Here is a 20,986-nt window from a genome sequence, read left to right as displayed (position 1 = left end):
GTCCAGTAGCACAAAGAGCCAACATTCCTTAATTCAGATTTTATTAAATTGTAAGGTACCTGTGGGCAAAGATTTTATTTGTTTTAATTTTTGTTCAGTGTTTTATTTCTCATTTCTAAAACCAGTATTTGAGCATGATCTGCCGAAATCAGTGTGTATTGTACTAAACAATTAAATAAATGAAAATACTATTGATTATTCTCTGCTCTTCAACCCAAGGTTCCTTCTTCTTGAAGCACTGCAACAAAAGTCAATGATTTTTAAAGAGTTTTAGGTGCCCCCCTCCATGGTCCCCGATGCTATTAAACCCATGGGCATTGTCCTAAGGACTCGATTAATACACTTTCTCTATAGATTATTTTTGAAACCCAATATGGAGAAAATAGTTTTAAAGTCAGAGTTTAACATTGCATATTCCAAATGTTTAATTTATGTATTAGAAAAAGAAAGTTCTATATAACAAATGAGACTGTTAAGAGTATAAATTTGAAAGACAGGATTAGGGTATAATAAAAACAATTCCAAAAATCTAGGTACAGATACTAAATAATTCAACTTGAATGATCAGGTACACAGAGTTTATGATGTAGACAAAGAAAAAGAGGATTATGTAAACTGATTTTAGAGTTAATTCCTTCCCAAATTTTAAAAGCTGGCAGGATGATTATCTGAGGAGTCTACTAGCTTAAGAAGACTAAGATCCCTGGTTGAAAGTGGAAAAGATAAAATAAAAGAAGACCAAATAACTTTTAGGGGCTAGAGGTGTTACTACCTAGGGAAGTCAGAAAGAAGAGTAACAATAAAGATGGAATTGTTTAGGCAAATTTCACCCCCCTACCCACACCAGAGCAGACTGCAGAGTCCAGCAAATCACAACACAGTAAAGACACTTCTTTGAATATCTCAATATCCTCTAAAGGGATGAAAATAGGGGCTGGATTAAACAGATCCCCCTAAATCCCCTATAATTGGGATAAGCCAGAGGGAGAACACGGAGATGGCTACCCAAGGACCTAATAGGCCCATGGTATCAATAATGAGTAAGACTAAGTACACTAATCCTTCTTAGAAGTCAGCATAGACAGAAAATACTATAAGACTACTTACTCCCTTCCTACTTGAGGGAAAGAAGATATGTAAATCCACATACATGCAATATAAAGATAGAGGGAGAGAAATCCAAGGAAAACACTGCATTGAATAAGCAGTTAAATGAAAACCAGTTCCAAAAGGAATAACATCAAGTTAATCTTTAATGGTCAATAGTAACTATCCTTCTATCAGTAAAAAACAGATCAAATAAAACAAATAAAATAGGTATTATTTTATGCACTTGATTCTGGAAATGTAAATTTTACTTGCATTACATTTGTAACATGTTGTTAAAGATTCTGTGGGTGGTTCCATATTCCAGTCAAAACTAACCCCTTGCATTTAAGAGTGTATAGAACCACCTAGAGTGTTGGCAATACTCAGACTACTAGGGTGGGGACTGAGAATTTGTATTTTTAACAATTTCCCAGGTGATGCTGATACTGCTAGTTTAAAGCCAACACTTTAGCAATCAATGCCTTATTGTATATAACAATACTAAATAAGGTTTGCTTTAGTCAAATTCTCCACAGTTCTATCATGCCCAAAACTTCTTTTTTTAAGATTTTATTTATTTATTTATAGAGAAGGAAAGGGAAGAAGAAAGAGAGGGAGAAAAATATCAATGTGTGGTTTCCCCTCACATGTCCCCAACTGGGGACCTGGCTGGCAACCCAGGTGTGTGCCCTGCCTGAGAATCAAACCGGCAACCCTTTGGTTTGCAGGCCCGCGCTCGTTCCACTGAGCTACACCAGCCAGGGCTCCAAAACTTTTTATACCCTGATTAATAGAAAAACATAAGAGAAATGGATGTGCTCCTAAGGTAAACCAAGGTCATTTTTTTTTCCTTTGTGAGTATACTTTTGGGAGGCAGTTCAGTTAAATCACAATGGGTGGGACATACACAGGAAAATCTGCTCTTATTTTATGGAGGGCAGTTGTCACTTGCCCTTTGTAGGTCTAACAGTTGATTCCTCATAACAAGATTAGTGTTAATGAAAAGTAAAATCTCTGTGATTGTTCAAAATTTTCTGCTACTTTAATTGTACTTGCAAATAAACTATAATTGCTGAAGTAGTACAGAAGGTACTTGTCTGGGATAGAGCCCAAGAGGCAAAGGCATTGATATAGCACAATTTCTTTTATTAGATAGCAAGGTATAATTGATACTAGTAAAAGCAGATTTTTAAAAAACCTATTTGATGGATTTATAGCAATGACATGCTCTTTGATCTGTGAATGGAAACCTTAAACAGTCTTAATTACCCCCCTTTTCTTCAATATTATAGAAAAGTCAAGCAGATTTCCAATTGATTGTATTATATACATTATGACATATACTTGATGATTCTATATCAGAGGTGGGGACTGAAAATGTCTTAATATATCATTGAGGCAAGATCATATGAAATACTTCCTGACCCCCAGGGAATAAACATTTAAAAAAATCTTGTATTGTACATCTAAACTTGGGTTCCAAGTAAGGAATACAAACTGAACACCTTTTAAAATACAAGGGTGAATAAAAGTACATTTATAATTATTATATGGAAAATAATATAATAATAAATAAATAATACAAAAATAGCCTCTGTTTTATGTACTCAAAATTGTAAACCTACTTTTTACCTACCCCTATATATTAATTGAACAAAAACTATGTATATATGATATATTTATAATTTTTCAGGCATTGCTCTAAGCATATATAAACTTTGTTAATCCTCATAACAAGACAATGAGGTAAGAACACAGTGTTTAGACATTTAAACATTTTTCCCAAGTCCGTGTAGCTATTAAGTGGAGTAACTGAAATTAGCATCTGGCATTTGGGAAGGAAGTGTTAGTGTTGTCAGTAAGATTGAGAATTCTCCTTCTTTTATATATCCTTAACTAGTGCTATTATAAGGCTATTATCAGATGTCTGGTCCCCTTTATTAAATAATTATCATCATCTTCTCCTATATACCTCTGCATTTATTTAGTGTCTTTGGCCTTTTTCCTTTCCATTTCATTAAATTTCCTAATTTTATTCCTAACTTAATCATTATAACTATATCTGACTCCTGGGTTCCCTTTCTCCTGCCATTTGAAAAATCAAAGCATTCTCAAAATTAAGACATCAGCCTTCTATTTTCCCCAGTTTACTTTGGCATTTTCACCCACTTCCAGGTTAAAAGATTTGAACATTTCTTATCCCACTGTTCTTCTTCAATGTGAACTTATAATTTCCCCATAGGAGGTAAGATTTAATTTACCTGTCTTTCAACCTAGACAACTTTGCAACTACTTTGACATATAGAGTTTGTGAGAAGATAGCTGTATGTCTTCCAAAAGTAGTTCAAAAGAGGCTATCAGCTTCCACTTTGTTCTTACTGTTTACTTGGAGGAAAGCTAGTTGGCATGCAAGAAATCCAACTGCCCTGAGACCACCATAAAGAAGCCACTGAGTTCAATATGTTCCATCCTAGTCAGCTTTTCACCTATCTCTTTCCATGCAAGAGACACGTGAATGAAGCTATCTTAATACCATTCAGATCAGCCCAACCACCAGAGCAGTGCCAATGAATAACCTCAGATAGGGAAATAGAGAGAAAAATCTTAGGCTTCCTTTCTATCACAAATAAAATGCTTTCAATTCAAGCCCTGCACAAATTTCTGACCTTCAGAATCTTTGAAGAGCTTTGAATTATTTTAGTTTAACTCATTATGTTTGAGGTGATTTTTTTGTAGAATATTAACTTGACTCTCCTCATATTCTAGAGATTGTCTTTAACAGATACACTTTTAAAATTTTACTACCTTCATCCCATCCCCCTCCTATCATATTCTTCTAATTTCAAACTTTGTATTCTAACTACTACACTAAGCCATGGACACAGTGATAAATTAAATGTACTCTCTTCCTTCATACTTATTTTGAACACAAATGTCTTAACTGGAAAAATGCAAATATAACAATGTATTTGAAGAAATTAATTTTATAAATATAAAGAGATATTTGGGGGGGAATAAGAATTAGAAGTAATGCTTACTGGAATCATTATAGGATTATAAGAAAAAAAAAGATCACTGCCTAAGTATTGAGTTGGAGAAAGTTAACCATATTAATGTGCAGCTGGGCATTTTGGAGCTCCAGCATTCAAATTACAGAGTATCATAAATGTATGGATATGTATTGGAAATTACAAGCAGATCAGTGTTAGAGTTCTGAGCTATTCCATTCTAATTTATAATGAATGATTCAAATTGTCATAATATAAAAAGCACAAAGAGGAAGAGAGGAAAGGAGGAAGGGAGAAAAGAAGGAAGAAGGATGGGGGGAGGAGAGAGAGAGATACTAGATCATAGATACCATAGATAATTGAGCATCTCTGGGAACAAATGAGAGTCTCAGATAATAGAACAAAAATAGGTCAGTGCTTCTGTATTTCTTGGCAATGAAGAACCAGTGTTTTTCCTCTGATTTACCACAAACAAATAATTTTATAAAATACAATAAAAAGTATTTAATATATAAATTACTGGATAAATGAGATTAAAATGATACATATAATATGAACCCTTGATTTTATTGTTAGATCCAATGGATATAAAATTACTTTATCAAATAACTATAAAATCTCAAATTTAAGTAATTATCTAGAGTAGAATGTCACAAACAATCTTGGGAGTGGCATTAGTCTGTGAGTCATACTTCAAGTAGCACTACGAGAAGGGATCCAAACAGAGGTTGGTGAGTAAACAAAATGTTATTGCAATTGTTCAGGTGGAAAAGACAAGTGTCTCACTCTACATCATTATAACTAGACACAAAGAGGGCAGAAATGATACGGTATTGCTAAAATGTTAAAATACACTTTATAAACATTTAAGCTAAATCAAGAATGATTCTCAGCTTTGACCCTTAGACAACTGAATAAAAGTTATTTCTGTTGCTAAGTTCTCTGATGGGAAATATTCAAGAACATTATGGGGGGGGTAAGTTTTTGAGTCAGAATATAGTAGGGGATATAATGAAATAAAGGAAAAAATAAAGAATGGCACCTGACATTTAGATCCAAGATAATAAAAAACATATTTTTCATTTAGATATGTTTTTATATGTTTTTCATTTTTCTATATATATATATAGTAGGGGATAAAAGAAAGTGTTCTGGAAATACTGTTGATTTCATACATGACTCATTGGTCATGTGACCTCAGACATACAACATAGACTCTTTATTCCTAGTATTATATTTTATAAAATTAAAATAATAGCAATTGCAAATGCTTAATTTTCTAATGACCTACTTGATAGCTTCACCTGAGTTCTGTGAGATCAAATGCAAAATAGTAAAAGTCATTAATATGTCTCTCCAGATTAGTTCTACCTTCTAAGAAGTATTTTTAATGGCATGACAATAACCTAAGGGTAGGAAAAACACACTCTAAAATTATTATTTTTTATTCTGTACATTTAATGAATGATTAATTCTATTGATCTTATTACTAAAATAAAATTACCCTCTCTATTTCTGTCCCTAAAGCTTTTGCTCTAATACAGATAGATGTTTCTCACCTGTTAGTTAATTAGTTAGTTAGTTAATATAGTGTAAAATGCCATGCTATAGATGTTAAGAAAGTTAAAAGGTGTTCAAGTAATTCAAATATTTGATAAGGACTATAAGATAGAACAGAAAAATAATTCAGCAAATTATTTTTCCAAAGGTCATATAATTATTAAGTACTGTACTCCATACCCATGTCTACAGTTCCAGAACCCAGGCATATAGCCTTCTCAAATAAAGACCACACACATTTTATGTGAGCTGTTCATGCACCGGTCCCCTGCATGGTGATGCAGTGACAGCCAGATGTTTATCTGAACACGCAGAAGACTTTGTACCACATAAGGAAGAGAGAAAAAAATGATATGACCCAGAGCTTAAATGTAGTGGCAGCCATATCTACCTCTTTTTTCCTTTTTTCCCGGAGAAAATCCTATCAAAGAAAATAAGGAAGAGACTCTATTATAATACAACTATACATGAGCAAATGTTTCTGGGGTAAAGAGGAAAAACATTTATAGGGATGTGACCCTTACAATGTAAGCAGATGATTCACAGCCACACACAGGTGATACTTCTCCACCAAAAGCAGTCCAAGAAGTCTGGAAGAGATGCCTTCTCCATTAAATGTACAGAGATTAACACAAGTCTATCAGAAGAAAAATTATCAAGGAAACATGATATCACAAAGGGCACACAATAATTATGAATGAAAATCATACAACACCCATCAAGAAAAACATTATTTGCATTATGAGAATCCCAGTAAGAGAAGGAAAGAAAGGGGCACAAAGCTTCCTTGAAGTAATGGCTAAACTTCCTAAATCTAAACAGAACTATAGACATGCAGGTACATGCAATTTATGGCTACCCATACGGATTCAGCCCAAAGATTCCTTCATCAAAATGCATTACTATGAAACTATCAAAAATCAAAAAAAAAAAAAAAAGAATTTACAGTAAGAGTGAAGACACTCATGTCCTACAAGGGGACCTCAAGTTACTTGGCGATTTTTCAGCAGATACCTTCTAGAATAGTAGAGAGAGGAATTACATAGTCAAAGTGCTGGGGAGAAAAAAACCTGGTAATGAAAATACCTTACCTGGTAAAGTCATCCTCCAGGAAAAAGGAGAGATAAAGACTTTCCCAGACAAAAGCTGAGTGAGTTCATTACCACTAGACCTGTTTTCTGAGAAATGCTAAATGAAGTTATTCCAACTGAAATGAAAGGATTCTAATTAGCAACATAAAAACTAGCAAAACAAACTCAGTTTTGACAGCTAACATCAAAACTTATGTTCCTAAAAATAACAATATATCTTCTTTGGAATCTAGGATAGTTTATGGTGCACTTTTATGATTCTATAGTGAACATGGGACTATTAGAAACAGCAAGATAATATTAAATACAGGCACAATTCAAAGAAACATTTGTTTTACAGCAAATATGGTTTCATTTAAGTAGACCTAAGTGGCCTATATTGATTTCCTGATTATGAATTAATCAATTTTTATAATTTATATTACACATATATTTGTATTATGCTTAGTCACTTGAAATATAAGGTGTTCAGGTCTATGTTATAGTTATTATGTCTTCAATAATTTTATTTCCAAAGTGAATGCATAATAAGGAGCACTATCACAGTAGCACAAAGTATACTGCAATATTAATTTCTAAATGTTAGCTGTGCTATATTTGAGAAGTTTTCTGCTTTAGTGTTTCTTTTTAACTGTGACGTCCATTTTTATACTATACATACACTTACAGCATTAAGGTAATAATCGAGTGAAATAGATCATTTCAAACTTCATTTCATTATGATGGGCATCAGGCAAGAGTTATCCTCAAAGGCTATAAAACCATTTTCACAAAATTATGTCAAAGTGAATATGTTGAGATAACAAGTGACCAGCTTGCTTATAAGTGTGTTCAAAGAAGGAAATTTCAATAGTGCTTTCTTTTGTTTCAAGATGTTATATTCCATAGTTTATCCTAAATTATTAGAAAAAAACTTTTTTTCAAACAAATTGATATTGTTTAACCCTGTATGTATAAAATTAAAGTAGGTGAAAACACAAAACAAAACTATTTTTGTAATTATTAAACAAACTCACTCTTTCATAATCAAAGTCAGATACTCCAGGGCATGAATTGCACCTTGTTAATTCACGCTTAGGTGCAATGATGGCTCAGAGCCTTTAGCCTCATGCTTAGCAATACACTATGTGTGAAATATTACAACACAATTCACCAGCTGTCATGTCTTATGGCTTAATTAGGAATGTTTATGATCTTGTTATTCATACTCTATCAGTAACAGACACTAAAAAAAGAGACAAGGGACCATTATATGCTGAATAGTGTCATCATCTTTGCATAAACTGAAAGCTCAAACTATGGCTTAATTCAGTGAGGAAGAGTAACTGAAGAAATAATGAAATAAGTATCATAGAAAGGTACCACAGTACAAATACTGTACCAGGAAAAGAACTATGAAGAAACATATGCATACATTCTTTGATCTCATTATTGGACACAAATATTTGGGGGTATTTACTGAAGTTAGAAAAAGATTCAGTCAAATCATGCAAGAAAACTATATAGAGAAAAGAAGGAAACTGAATTAACCCATCAAAACAACAGAGAATTTTTGACTTTTAGTACATAAACTTAAAAACAATTTTGTTTTTATTCTCTGATGATAAAATTAATGTTTTTAATATTTCTTATAACTAAATGACTACATAGCAATTTTACAACTGTTGGATACTATGTTTTAATTTTTATATCTATATTGTAGTGGAGAAATATTTAATACTTCACATCAGTTAAAAGTTATGTTGTACAAAATGGTGATTGTCAGAGAAAAAAGGGAGTAGGGGGAAGTGAAAGAGGACAAAAGGGGGATAAATGTTGGTAAGAGAATTGATTTTGGGTGGTGAGTGCATGATACAGTATGCAGATGATGCATTATAGAGTTGAACATGTGAAACCTATGTGGTTTTATTAACCAAATTCACCCCAATAAGTTAAATAAAAAAGGAAAAACAAACTATATTGTATTAGAGAAGAGTTTATTTTAAAAGTGTTAGTGTACAGAATGATCTGAGAATTATAAATAATGATTCTGGGCATGAGGTTTATAAAATAGGAATATAGGAGCTTCTGGACAAGATGGAGGCATAGGTAGATATGCTGTACTTCCTCACACAACCAAAAAGATAACAACCAATTTAATAACAAAAAATAACCAGAACTGCCAGAAAATCAAATGTCACAGAAGTTTGACAACCAAGGAATTAAAGAAATATTCATCCAGACTGGTAGATGGGGTGGAGACTGGAAGTCAGGGTAGCAAAGACTGGAAAAGTCAGTGGCTAGTAAACTGGGTTTGGATAAGCCTGGAGGAACAACTGGGGAGCTAGATAGACCACCCAATCCAGGGTTCCAGTACAGAAAACTAAAGCCCACAAGTTCTGGCTATAAAAATCCATGGGTGTTTTGGTGGCGAGAGAAACTCCTACTTACACAGGAGGGTCCATTGGAAGGGCCCACAGGATCCTAGAAAGTACACAAGCCCGCCCACCTGGGAATCAACACCTGAAAGGGCATAATCTGCTTGTGGGAAGCAAGGGCAGTTAGTGAAAGTGGGGCAAGTGCGAAGCAAGTAGCATTGTTCCCTCTCTGACCCCTCCCCCACATACAAGGCAGCCATGTGGGTTGCTCTGCCCAGGCAAATACCTAAGGCTCTGCATCTTACAATGTAACAGGTGCACCAAGACAAAGAAATATGCCTCAAATGAAAGAAAAGATCAAAACTCCAGGAAAAGAAATAAGTGACAAGGAGATAAACAACCTCTCAAATGCAGAGTTCAAAACACTGGTAATCCGGATGTTCACAGAAATGATTGAGTATGGTAGAAAAATAGAGGAAGAAGTAAAGGCTATGCAAAGTGAAATAAAGAAATATATAGGGAACCAACAGTGAAGGGAAGGAAACTAGAACTCAAATCAATGATTTGGAACAGAAAAAAGAAATGAACATTCAATCAGAGCAGAATGAAGAAAAAAGAATTCAAAAAATGAGGAGAGGTGTAGGAACCTCTGGGACAATTTTAAATGTCCCAACATCTGAATCCTAGAGGTGCCAGGAGAAGAGGAAGATCAAGAAATTGAAAACTTATTTGAAAAAATAATGAATGAAAACTTCCCCAATCTGGAGGAGGAAATAGACATACAACTCTATTTTTGTTGGATTAAACAGTTAGAACAACTATCCAGGAAATTAGGACAGAAAAAATCCATTCTTTTGTATGTGAGGAATTGAGGACACAATAAAAGGAAAACATCTTCTTCAAAGGAATAAAAAAAGTGTTTCTCTATATTGCTAAAACATACTTAATAATTTTTCAACCCTTTACATTACAGAACTAGTAAATTGCATAGAAATGTTAATAGAAACATACTGTATGAATATAAACTCTCCTTATGCCTTCAGTGCTTTAATTATTTTTAAAACTGAAGGATATTTAATGGTAAAGTACTGATGATTTTTGTTATTTTAAAGATAAGATATATATATATATATATATCTTATATATATATATTATTATTATTATATATTATTTATATATATATATATATATATAATTGTTTTAACACAAACACAAACATTTTAATTATAATTAGCCTTAAGTGAAAAAATATATATACCCCTTTTCTTCCTTTCACCATAAATTTGTTTGTTAGCATCTACAAGGTTATTCAAAAGCTGATTCCCAAATTAATAATATAAAGACATGACCTTTAACAATCCTTTGCCATATTAGACTCAATGAAAGAATTATAATGAACTGTGATCTGATTATAGTCAATTCCCTTATTTTTTAAAAAAATGCATTTAATTGATTTGAAATAAAATTAAAAGGGTTTCATAGTTGCAAGATCATGTTTTGTTTTTATTTTTACTTTCCATAATCATGCTTTTTTTCCCTTCATTTTTAATTTCTCTCATACCAGTATGACAGTAATATTAATTCTAAAATTTGGTGTTTTGGAAGGATAACAAAAGAGGGGATTTCAATGATTATTTTATTAATTTGTTCAGAATTGACAATCATCCCAAAGTAATTTATATTACTTCAAAACTCTGCCTAATATATTTAATAGATTTATTTTAATACTTTTTAAAAGTTTAATCTCAATTCTCAGTTTCACTTTATCCATTATAAACTGTACTATACTATGCTCTTATAATAACTTTTAAAACTTCTAGTATATACAAGGAAAGTTTATGTAATCATCATTGTAACAAATATCTTTAAATATTAATTTGTTAGTCTTATATGAAAGGAAAAGTAATTCCTAGGTCAATGTAAAATAGCCATGATTATTTTACAAAAAGTATTTTATATTTTAATAAACATCAAAGTAATACAATTTTTTTCATCTTCATATGTAGAGGCCAATTGAAAGAACAGACACTGGAATTTTTAGCACTGTATGAAGAGAATTAATTATGCATCTTTAATTAAGGCCAACTAGAGTTGTATTTCCACTCTCGTCTACCATGCAAAAACTCTACCCAAAATATCTAATAAATGTAGAAAGTTCATTAATGTTCATTTTGGCCTCCATGTCTATTATCACATCCCATGGCATTCTGTGGATTTCTAAAATACAATGGAAATTTTCTATTAGAGATGGATAACATATAATACTATCACTTAGAGAACCTTTAAATATTAAACTATAAATTAACATATTAGAATTGTAATATTTCTAGAATTTTGTAAAACATATCAGGAAGTTTTGAATGGTTTAAAAAAAGAGAGAATTTAAAAAATCTGTTACCCAAAGCTTTCATTCAGGAGTCATTACTATGCTGTATTAAAATAACCTTTAAAAGCTCCCTATAGTTTTTGAAAGAGTTATAGATTGCATTTCTACTGGTAAATGTATTTATTTTGCATAAGCTTATTAAATCACATTTTCAGTGGTCTTTTCTCTGTAGCATGTATCTACAAATAGTATGTTTTATATTGAAGATTACTTTAAATTTATGCACATTTCATTAAAAAAAGATACAGGAATTAGCCAATAAATATGTTTTAATGTTAATTTCTTACATAAAATGAGCTCTGATCAATAAAATAATATGTAGCTATATGTTTAAAGTTATTAATATCCCTGGCTGGCGTAGCTCAGTGGATTGAGCGCGGGCTGGGAACCAAAGTGTCCCAGGTTCGATTCCCAGCCAGGGTACATTCCTGGGTTGCAGGCTAGAACCCCCAGCAACCGCACATTGATGTCTCTCTCTCTCTCTCTCTCTCTCTCTCTCTCTCTCTCTCCCTCCCTTCCCTCTCTAAAAATAAATAAATAAAATCTTAAAAAAATAAAAAAAATAAAGTTATTAATATCCTGTTTTTGTAAGATATCCTTTATATTTTGAGGTAATCAAGGTACAATCCAAACAAGGTATTTTAGACTAAAACTAAAACTTTATTTGAAAACTTGCTTGTTCCCTGCAGAAATGGCTTCTGGGTTGATATACAAATATTATATTCCAACACAAGTAAATTCATACCTGAATTCATAACCAAAATTACAAATACCAACAAATATCATACCTACTGTTATAGGAAAACCATCAGTCAGAGTGCAGGGTGCCTCTCCCATCAGCCAAGATGGCAGCAGGGGGAAGTTCTTACACTGAGTGTACAAAAAGCTGGAAAGATAATTAGACAGAATAAAAACCTTTCCCCCCCCTCACCCTCTGGTACAATATTGGGAGTGGGACTAGGGGAAGGCAGGCACATGTGACTTAGAAGACACAATGGTGCGGGGGAGGAGGGGAGTGTGGATCAAAGAAGCCTGTTAGTCTAGCCTGGGGAAAGAAGGGATTAGTTGGGAGGTGGACTCACCCAAATCACACACAAGCTTGGGAAGGACTTTCATCATTTAGAGGAATCATGTGGTCTGTACCATGCTCAAGCTAGTAGAATCCCAGGGGAACAAAGAAGCTCACTCATTTGTTTATGACCCACCCTCACACAGTGCACTAACCTGTTCTCTACATGGCCAGGTGGCCTTAGTAGCCACATGGTATATTGCCTCCAGGTGGGAACCTCTCTCTCTTTCTCTTTCTGTCTCTCTCTCTCTGTCACTCTCCCCCTCAACACATGGTGCTGCTCTTGACAATGCATTCACATACTCTCTTGTCACCTCAGCTTGAGTAGCCTGTTAATAAAAACCTATTTCCTTCTCCACAAATCTTCATGTTATGCTGATACACAGTGGCAAGTGACCAGACCCTAGTCTGCCTGGTTACAAGATCCCTTACCAGCTGCCTGCAGACTCCAAAGAACTATATTTACAATGGAGCAGGAGCTCAGGAGACTGGCTGTTTACTTGGCCTTGTTGAGGTCGTTGTTGGACTTTCTCCATGGCAGAAAGAGGAGATGATTTTTGAGACAGGAGTCTGCCAGTTCCCATGTTGCCCTGTACCAAAATAAAACCTCTTTTGTTTGCACCAGCATCTGCCTCAAGAATTTGTTTTTTGTAGCAACAGGAAGATGAACCTCCATTTTTATTTGGTTGCACTACTGTTTTTAATTTATGGTATGTTATAGGCATATAGCTATGCAAATGGCAAATCACCAATAAAGATGTCAGAATGACTGGATATCATTTAAGAAAAGCAGCATCTGTAAAGAAAACAATACCACATAATGATATCTAGAAGCCATACCTCAAACCCTAGAAGTAATTTAGTTCAGAATGGATTTGTCAACATAAGAAACATTCAAACCTGTAAGAATTTTTATTAGTTTATTTTAGCCACACTGACAACAATTGCAGGGGATCAGAATCTCAACCAATTGAGAAAATGTTCCTGAAAAATATGTGTTTTGAACTTTATTTTATACATTGTAATCAAAAGAGGAGGTATAAGGGGTTTATGTGAAATTTATTTAGTGATAGATTATGCAGATGGGAGAAGGCAAAGTAGGGAAATCTCTGGAATTGAATAAAAAGTACAACAAACACATACTTCTTTTACGCAGGTGGGTATAGAATATTAACAATTAACAACACAATAAAAAACAATGTGGTTTGTTTTGGTGATTTGGTGTTCTGGTGGGAGAGTGTGCCCCGAGATGTCTGGAAAAAGGAAATTACTCTGACATTCCAAAGGTATGTTAATGTAGATGCAAAAAGACAATAAAACAGGCTCAGCTCATGTAAAGATCAACTTTTGTCAAGAAGGGTACTGGCCCAAGACTTGACTTTCTGCCATGACCGCTTTTAGTTAGAAAGTTTTAATTTCAGGCCACCCTATTGGTCACTTTAGGTCACTGAGTCAGTAAAGCTGCCATGCAGGTCACCCCTGGGCTCGTTGGGTTTAGTATGTGACCCCTTCCTGTCCACAGATTAAACACTCATGATTATAAAAACAAATATTTAGAAAGATAAATAGAACATTAAAAATTAAAAACCACTTACTAAAATTCATTTCTAAGAACATAAAAATGAAAGCTATAAATTGAAAGTATTTAATACATGTATACAGTATATAAAAAAGTATAAGCACATATGTGTGTAAAAAAGACATAAAATATTTCAATAAAGCTATAGAAAGATAAATAGCACATTTTTAGAAGGACAATATAGTCAGACAATTCACAAGAGAGTATATACCAATAACAAATGCACATAAAAAGTAATTTGACATCATTTATCATAAGGAAATGCAAATTAAAACACCATGAGATATCACTTTACAACAACTAGAGTGTTAGAGAGTATAAAGAATATCTGAAACCCTCACACTTTTCTGGTAGAAGTATAAAATGTTTGAACCACTGTGGCAACCTAATTAATAATTTCTTAAAAGGTTAAGCATATGCCATACAAGCTGGGATCCCCCCCCAAAACCAGAATTTATTTATAAAAATTGTGTATTTATTGTTGTTATGTGTTTAAACTTCAGTCAACCTTCAGAGTACTCTTCATTTGATGTACACCTATCAAGACATTTTTTTCACTGCTCAAGATAGTTTTTGAACTCACTGCTCAAGATTTCTATATCTTTTAGTGCTTCTGCCATTTTTTTTGTTTCATCTGTTCCACATTTGCTAAATGTTTCCCTTTGAAGATGTTTTTTATCCCAGGGAACAAAAAAATAATTCAGGGAGATATCAGGTGAATTAGGAAGGGTGGGGTATGGGTGTCATGCTGGTTTTTTTTTTTTTTTTGTCAAAAACTGCTAAATACTCAATGAGATGAGGGCAAGTATGCTGATAAATCATACATCATGAAATGGGCAAACACATTGAATCTTCAAAAAAAATCACTAAAGCTAAATTCAGCCTCTCACAACAATGCAGCTGGTACTGTGATACGGATGGGTTCCTAGAACACTCACTTAGCAGGGATAACTGGTACTAAAAGGGGCCCACCCTCCAGAAGATAATTCCAGTTTTGCTCCCCCATATTCTTATTTTATAGCACTCCATATATGATCTATTCAACCCACTTGTAGGTATTTACCCAAAAAATATTTACAAGGAAACTCACAAAACATTAATGCAGTTTTATTCATAAGAACCAAAACTTAGAAACAATATGAATGTTTATCTACAGAAGAATGGGTGACAAATTATGCTTATATATCTAATGAAATTTTAGTCAGAAATAATTAAAAAATATAATTACACAGCAGCATGATGACTTTCAGGAACATTATTTAGAGAATAAGAAGCCATAATGAACCTATACAAAATGATTTATTTAAAATGAAGTTCAAGAAAAGGAAAGCTAATTTATGGGGATACAAATAAGAAACAGTCATTGCCTAGAAAGGTTCACAATAGAAGCTGACTGAACAGGATACAAATGAAAATGCTGAAGTGATTGAACTTGCGTATATCCTTTGGGGGCTTGGTAGATATACATTAATCAAAACTCATCATACTATACTTTTACAAGTTTGTTTTTATTCATTTGATTATGTATCAGCAATAGAAAAATTCACAAGATATATGAAAGTTCTGTCTAGAAAAAGTACAACCATTGTTAATACAATGAGAACATTGATGTACTCTGGCAGCTAGGAAAAGTGCACTGAAATGCATATGTATGAACAATGAGTGGAGTTGGTAAACACCACTGAGTGAGCATGTGTGCTGTGTGACCATCACATTCAAAATAACTAAGCGAGTAGAGCAATGAATCTGCATCAAATTTTGCATTTAGTTTAAACATTCCTCCATGGAAACTATTTGGATGATTCAGAAGGCCACAGCTATGAGCAACTGGTGGTTGGTAGCTTCATCATGACAACATGCCCACTTATGCATCATGTCTCATTGCAGAGGTTTTTGGCAACACATCAAATCACCCAGGTGACAGCCTTGCTACAGCCCAGATTTGGTGCCCTGCAACTTCTGGCTTTTCCCAAAACTCAGGCCATCTTTAAAAGGGGTGAGATTTCAGACCATTGATTTGATTCAGTAAAATATGATGGAGCAGCTGATGGCGATTGGGAGAACTGTGTGAGGTCTCAAGGTGCCTCCTTTGAAGGGGACTGAGTGTTTGTCCTGGGCAAAATGTTTCTTGTATCTTGTAATTTCTTCAATAAATGTCTCTATTTTTCATACTATATGGCTGATAGTTTCTGGGCAGGCCTTGTATGTCATTCTATATCATTTTCTTCTGTAGTTGAATATGTAGTAAGGTGTTAAGAGCTAGAGATTTTAGCCTATTTGTAACTTGACAAGTTTGCCTTCCAATGCGTCATGTATGATGACAGACAATTGAGATTCCCAGGTCAGGGTAATGTTTGTATTACCTATTTTGCAAGAGACAGCATAAGCTGCATGTTGGCATCAGTTATACTTGATCCTCAAGTCTTACAAAAGGGATATGGAGTGGTCCAGGTAGATGCCACATGTACACTATAAATTTGTGTCAGAGCTAAGAAATCCTAAGCCATGGAAACTCTCAATTTTCTAAGCAGGCTTCTGGTAAACTTGCCCAAACTTGGCCCCACAAAGAGACTGCATTATTATTATTGTTGTTGTTATTATTAGATTTTTAAATTACCATTTATACCTCCTTTACCACTTTCTTCCTCTTCCTCCTTCATCCCTCCTACCTCAGCAGTCACTGCACTGTAGTCTGTGCCTATTTGTTCTTTCTCTTTTTTGTTCTTTTTTTTGTTCTTTTTTGCTTGATCCCTGCACCCCTTCATCCCCCTGGAGCTGTCTGCTCTCTATCTATCAGACTGTCTCTATTTTGCTTGTTAGTTCAGTTTGTTATCTGTTTATGAAAGATATCTAGCCCTTTTTCTGAAGAGAAAAAATACATCTATGTTTCTGTGTTGTCCTCCATACACATATTTTTGAAATGCTAATAATAGTAACTCACAAAGGCCATGAAAAGGTGGCTCCCAATATACAAATATTTTCATTTAAAGGTAATTATATGGGAAAATACCAAACACACTACCACTTTTCTTTTTGCAACTGTGTGGATGTTTGTGTGTATATGTGTGTATAAATATATAGTATTCTGTCAATTTCTGTATGAAATGATGTAAAAGACCACTACTGTGTGTTTTCAGGGATTAAAACAAGAATACATTAGTTTTTAGAGTTTATAGGTATTTAAAAAATATTAAAGTCAACACTGACATATTTTATTCTGGAAAAATAAATTTTGGGCCCTTGCTGAGAAGCTCAGTTGGTTCGAGTGTCATCCAGAAATGTGAAGGTTGCACAGGTAGAGCATTGTACTAAAACATGAAGTTGGGGATTTGCTTCTGGGCTGCGGAACAATAAATTGATGTTGTCCTCCTGTTACAGAACACAACAAGGGGGCCTGGGATGATATACTATTATTGAAAGAAGGCCCTGGGTCCGTTATGTCTGCTGCCAGAGGAAAGACATCTCTCAATGCCAGAGATTCGTGAAAAGGAAAGGAAATGTTTATTTAATGCTATACTAACTTAAAGTAGTGACCTAATGTCTATCAAAAAAAAATCCTAAAGTCCCTAAAAACGCCAACAAACACACAGTCCTTCCTTCCTTCCCCCTTTGCCCAGTCCAGAGTACCGTATCTCAAGAAAGGAAATATAAGTCCATGGCTTAGGCAGTCCTCTGGTTCTTCCCAGTTAGTAATCCCTCTCAACTGGGAGACCTCCTCTGGGTTCCTGGCACCCTCTGCTGAGTCACCGGGATCTCTGCTAAAACCAGGTGGTGGTTCCCCCTTATAAAGCTGTGGGGGTCTCCACTCTGCCAGGCTGCGTGGTTCCCTCTCTCAGGGCTGCAGGAGTCTCCACTCCGTCAAGTTCGCGTGGTTCTCCCTGTCTCAGGGCTGCTGCGTGGTTCTCCTCACTAAAGCAGCATGGTTCTGCTCCTCAGGGCTGTGCATGGCTCTCCTCTCAGGGCTGCAGGAGTCTACCCTCCGTCAAGTCCGCGTGCTTCTCCCACACTCGGCTTCACCTGCCAGAACTCGTATCCTTCCAGCTTTACTGGGCTGCCATCATGAGTCTGGGCAGGTGTGGCCCCATGTCCTGGAGCCAATCCCCTCTGAGCTCCCACGCAGGCACTGTAACTCAGGGGACCCATCCCCCAGTTACATCTGGGTGGGGAAGTTACTTCCATTCCCCTGGTTTAGAGCTGATTACAGCTATTTAACATATCTAAGCGACCAGCCAAAGGCTATAGATATGTTAAATGACCACACCAGAGCTTAGCTGCAAGGCTGTTGCTATGCTAAACAGCTCTCAATGGCCCTGCTCCATTTGTACCTTCCCCCAACCCACACCCTGGGGTGGGGGATGGAGACATCTTAAAATCTCCTGGACACCTTAAGTTCTAGACCCCATTTCAAATGCCCATTTGGGGCCCCCCTCTTGGCTGCACCCTGTAACACTCACCCTTCCCTTCCTCCTTTTCACTAGAAGTCAATAAAAATAAAAATTTTAAAAAGAAATATTGCTAAATATTGGAATTTTTGGTTGTTCACTTTATGGTTAATTACTTTTCTTTCCCTTTCCATATTTATAGAAATCAAAATGAATGCAGATTTATTTCTTTCATCACTGATGAAAAGGACAAAGCTGGGACCATTTGCTATCATGGCACTGTTTTCCAAGAAGGGCTATGACCTTGTTAAACATGATAGCCATTTTACTCTTGAGCTCCTTTCCCCAGGAATAAAAAAAATTACTGGAAAAGCAAGAACAGAAGGTGACTAACCATGTCCCACAGCTGCAGGCAAAAGATAATATTGGAGAAAACTACAGCTTACACAAAACCAACTGAAACCTCCTATGTTGTGACACCCTGACCAGCTGAGCAGCCACAGAAAAGCAAATCCTGACCCTTTATAATCTAGTAAAAGCTCACAGTCCCAATCTTTTGGTGCTGATGCATTTCTCCCTCCCTAGCCCCTTTCCTCATTTGGAAAGTTAATAACTTTTCCCTATGCATTTTCCTCTCTTCGTGAATTCTTTCACAGCCTGCATCAATGGCCACCCTAACAACTGAGAATGATAGAAGTATTTTGGGCTTCCTAGTATTCTCATGTTTACTGAGGGAAAAAGAGTATACAGATTTTAGAGTTAGAATATATATATGTTTGATATATGTATATATCATAAGTATAGGCTTTACATATGATAGAGTTGGTTCTTATTGAAAGGAAAAATGTTTTATCAGGAAAGCATTTATCTCTTTTTGAGAAATGAAAAAAATCCTAATTATAGAAACAGATATCAAAGTTCAATACTAAGATAACACTTGACATTTTTAGTCTTTTCTTTTATTATACTCAGATCAGCAATCACAGAACATAAGAACAAGTTTATAATAAAGAAAAAAATAGCAAAAGTATTTTTATTCTTTGTGAATCTAACCAGGTTGAAACTTCGTTTCTTTAATAAGACTTTTCTTTCTTTCCTTTTGTTTCAAACTACTTTCATCCAACACTCTGACTCACCTGCCTCCTCCTCCCATGCTTGTCCACTCCTTTAATCATTAAGCTCTCAAGACAGAGGTTTTAATCAGTATCAAATAATCTTAGTAACAAAGCCTCTGACTGTTGATGACCTTGGAGACAGAGATTTGTTCAAACTAGAGATAACATCTAGGTCTCAAGTGGGTTTTAGCTCCAGGCCCAGAAAAGCACCATGGTTAGTCAGGGTACCACCATGGCTGACATCAGGACCAGCTGAGATGATCATCTACCCCCTACTATAATGACAACCAATCAGTAGTGACTAAAACCCTGATCATAATCCTAATTCCCTTAGTCACCATGATTAATGATGTCCCCCCCCCCCTCCATAACCCATCTCCTGAAAGCCATCAGGGAACCAGGTGTTTGAGCACTAGCTCACCTTTGTCTCAGAGCCATTTTCTAAAAATAAACCCTTACTTTCTTTGCTGCAAACTCTTGTTCCTACATACTGGGCTTTTTGATATGCACAGGAAACCCTTTTAGTCAAGTAACATGAAAATCCATGAGATATCTCTCTATAACAAAGAAAGCAAACTAAACAGAAAAAAGCTCTCAATCCCAAGACTCAATGGATTGATTTAATTTTTTATAATTATTACATTCTTTTATCAATCGTATGATGTTTAAAGAATCTCCTGCTTTAAAAAATAGTTTAATACTTTATACTTTGTATTTTTTAAGGGCACATCTTGCTAAAAATTGAGAAAATTTACAGAGAGGGAAACAACAACAACAAACAACATTATTTTGGTAAGCAAAAAAAGTAAATTATGGAATAGGTCCTATTTATCTTTAAATTAATTGATTCTTCATCAGCTCGGTAGCAATCAGTTGGGAATTTATAAAAAAAGAAAAAACACAGGAAACAAACAATAGACATATATAGAAAATCTCTAAGGTTTTGGGTAAATAAATATAAAAAAATATATTTTCAGGCCAGGTATGTAAAGCTTTGTCAAAATATTTTGAAATTTAAAACCTCTAAAGTTTTGTGCTTGCTTCAGCAGCATATATACTAAAATTGGAGTGATACAGAGAAGATTAGTATGGCCCCTGCACAAATTCATGAAGTGTTCCATATTAAAAAAAAGAAAGAAAGAAAGAAAAAAGAAAAAGCAAATCTCTAAGGTTTTCTGATTATGAGCAATTTTTCCTTGGTGCACTTTGCCCAAAAACAAATGAAGCAACATTTGGTGGATATAATGAATTACTCAAACATTGTCTCCAACTTTCCTTTCTGATTCTATATTGGGACATTTTTTCCTATTAACATAATTGTCGATCTAGATTTATTTATATATTTTTGTG

General features: G+C 34.6%; 1 pseudogene; it reads left to right on the top strand.

The window, feature by feature from the left end:
- Nucleotides 1–20,669: 20,669 nt before the first annotated feature.
- On the top strand, nt 20,670–20,763 carry LOC114508995 (annotated as a pseudogene).
- Nucleotides 20,764–20,986: the final 223 nt, after the last annotated feature.

This window comes from Phyllostomus discolor, chromosome 11, assembly GCF_004126475.2.
Source record: "Phyllostomus discolor isolate MPI-MPIP mPhyDis1 chromosome 11, mPhyDis1.pri.v3, whole genome shotgun sequence".
In the NCBI taxonomy this organism is placed as follows: domain Eukaryota; kingdom Metazoa; phylum Chordata; class Mammalia; order Chiroptera; family Phyllostomidae; genus Phyllostomus; species Phyllostomus discolor.
Note: the sequence above shows the minus strand (reverse complement) of the source record. Positions and strands in the feature narration are given on the sequence as shown.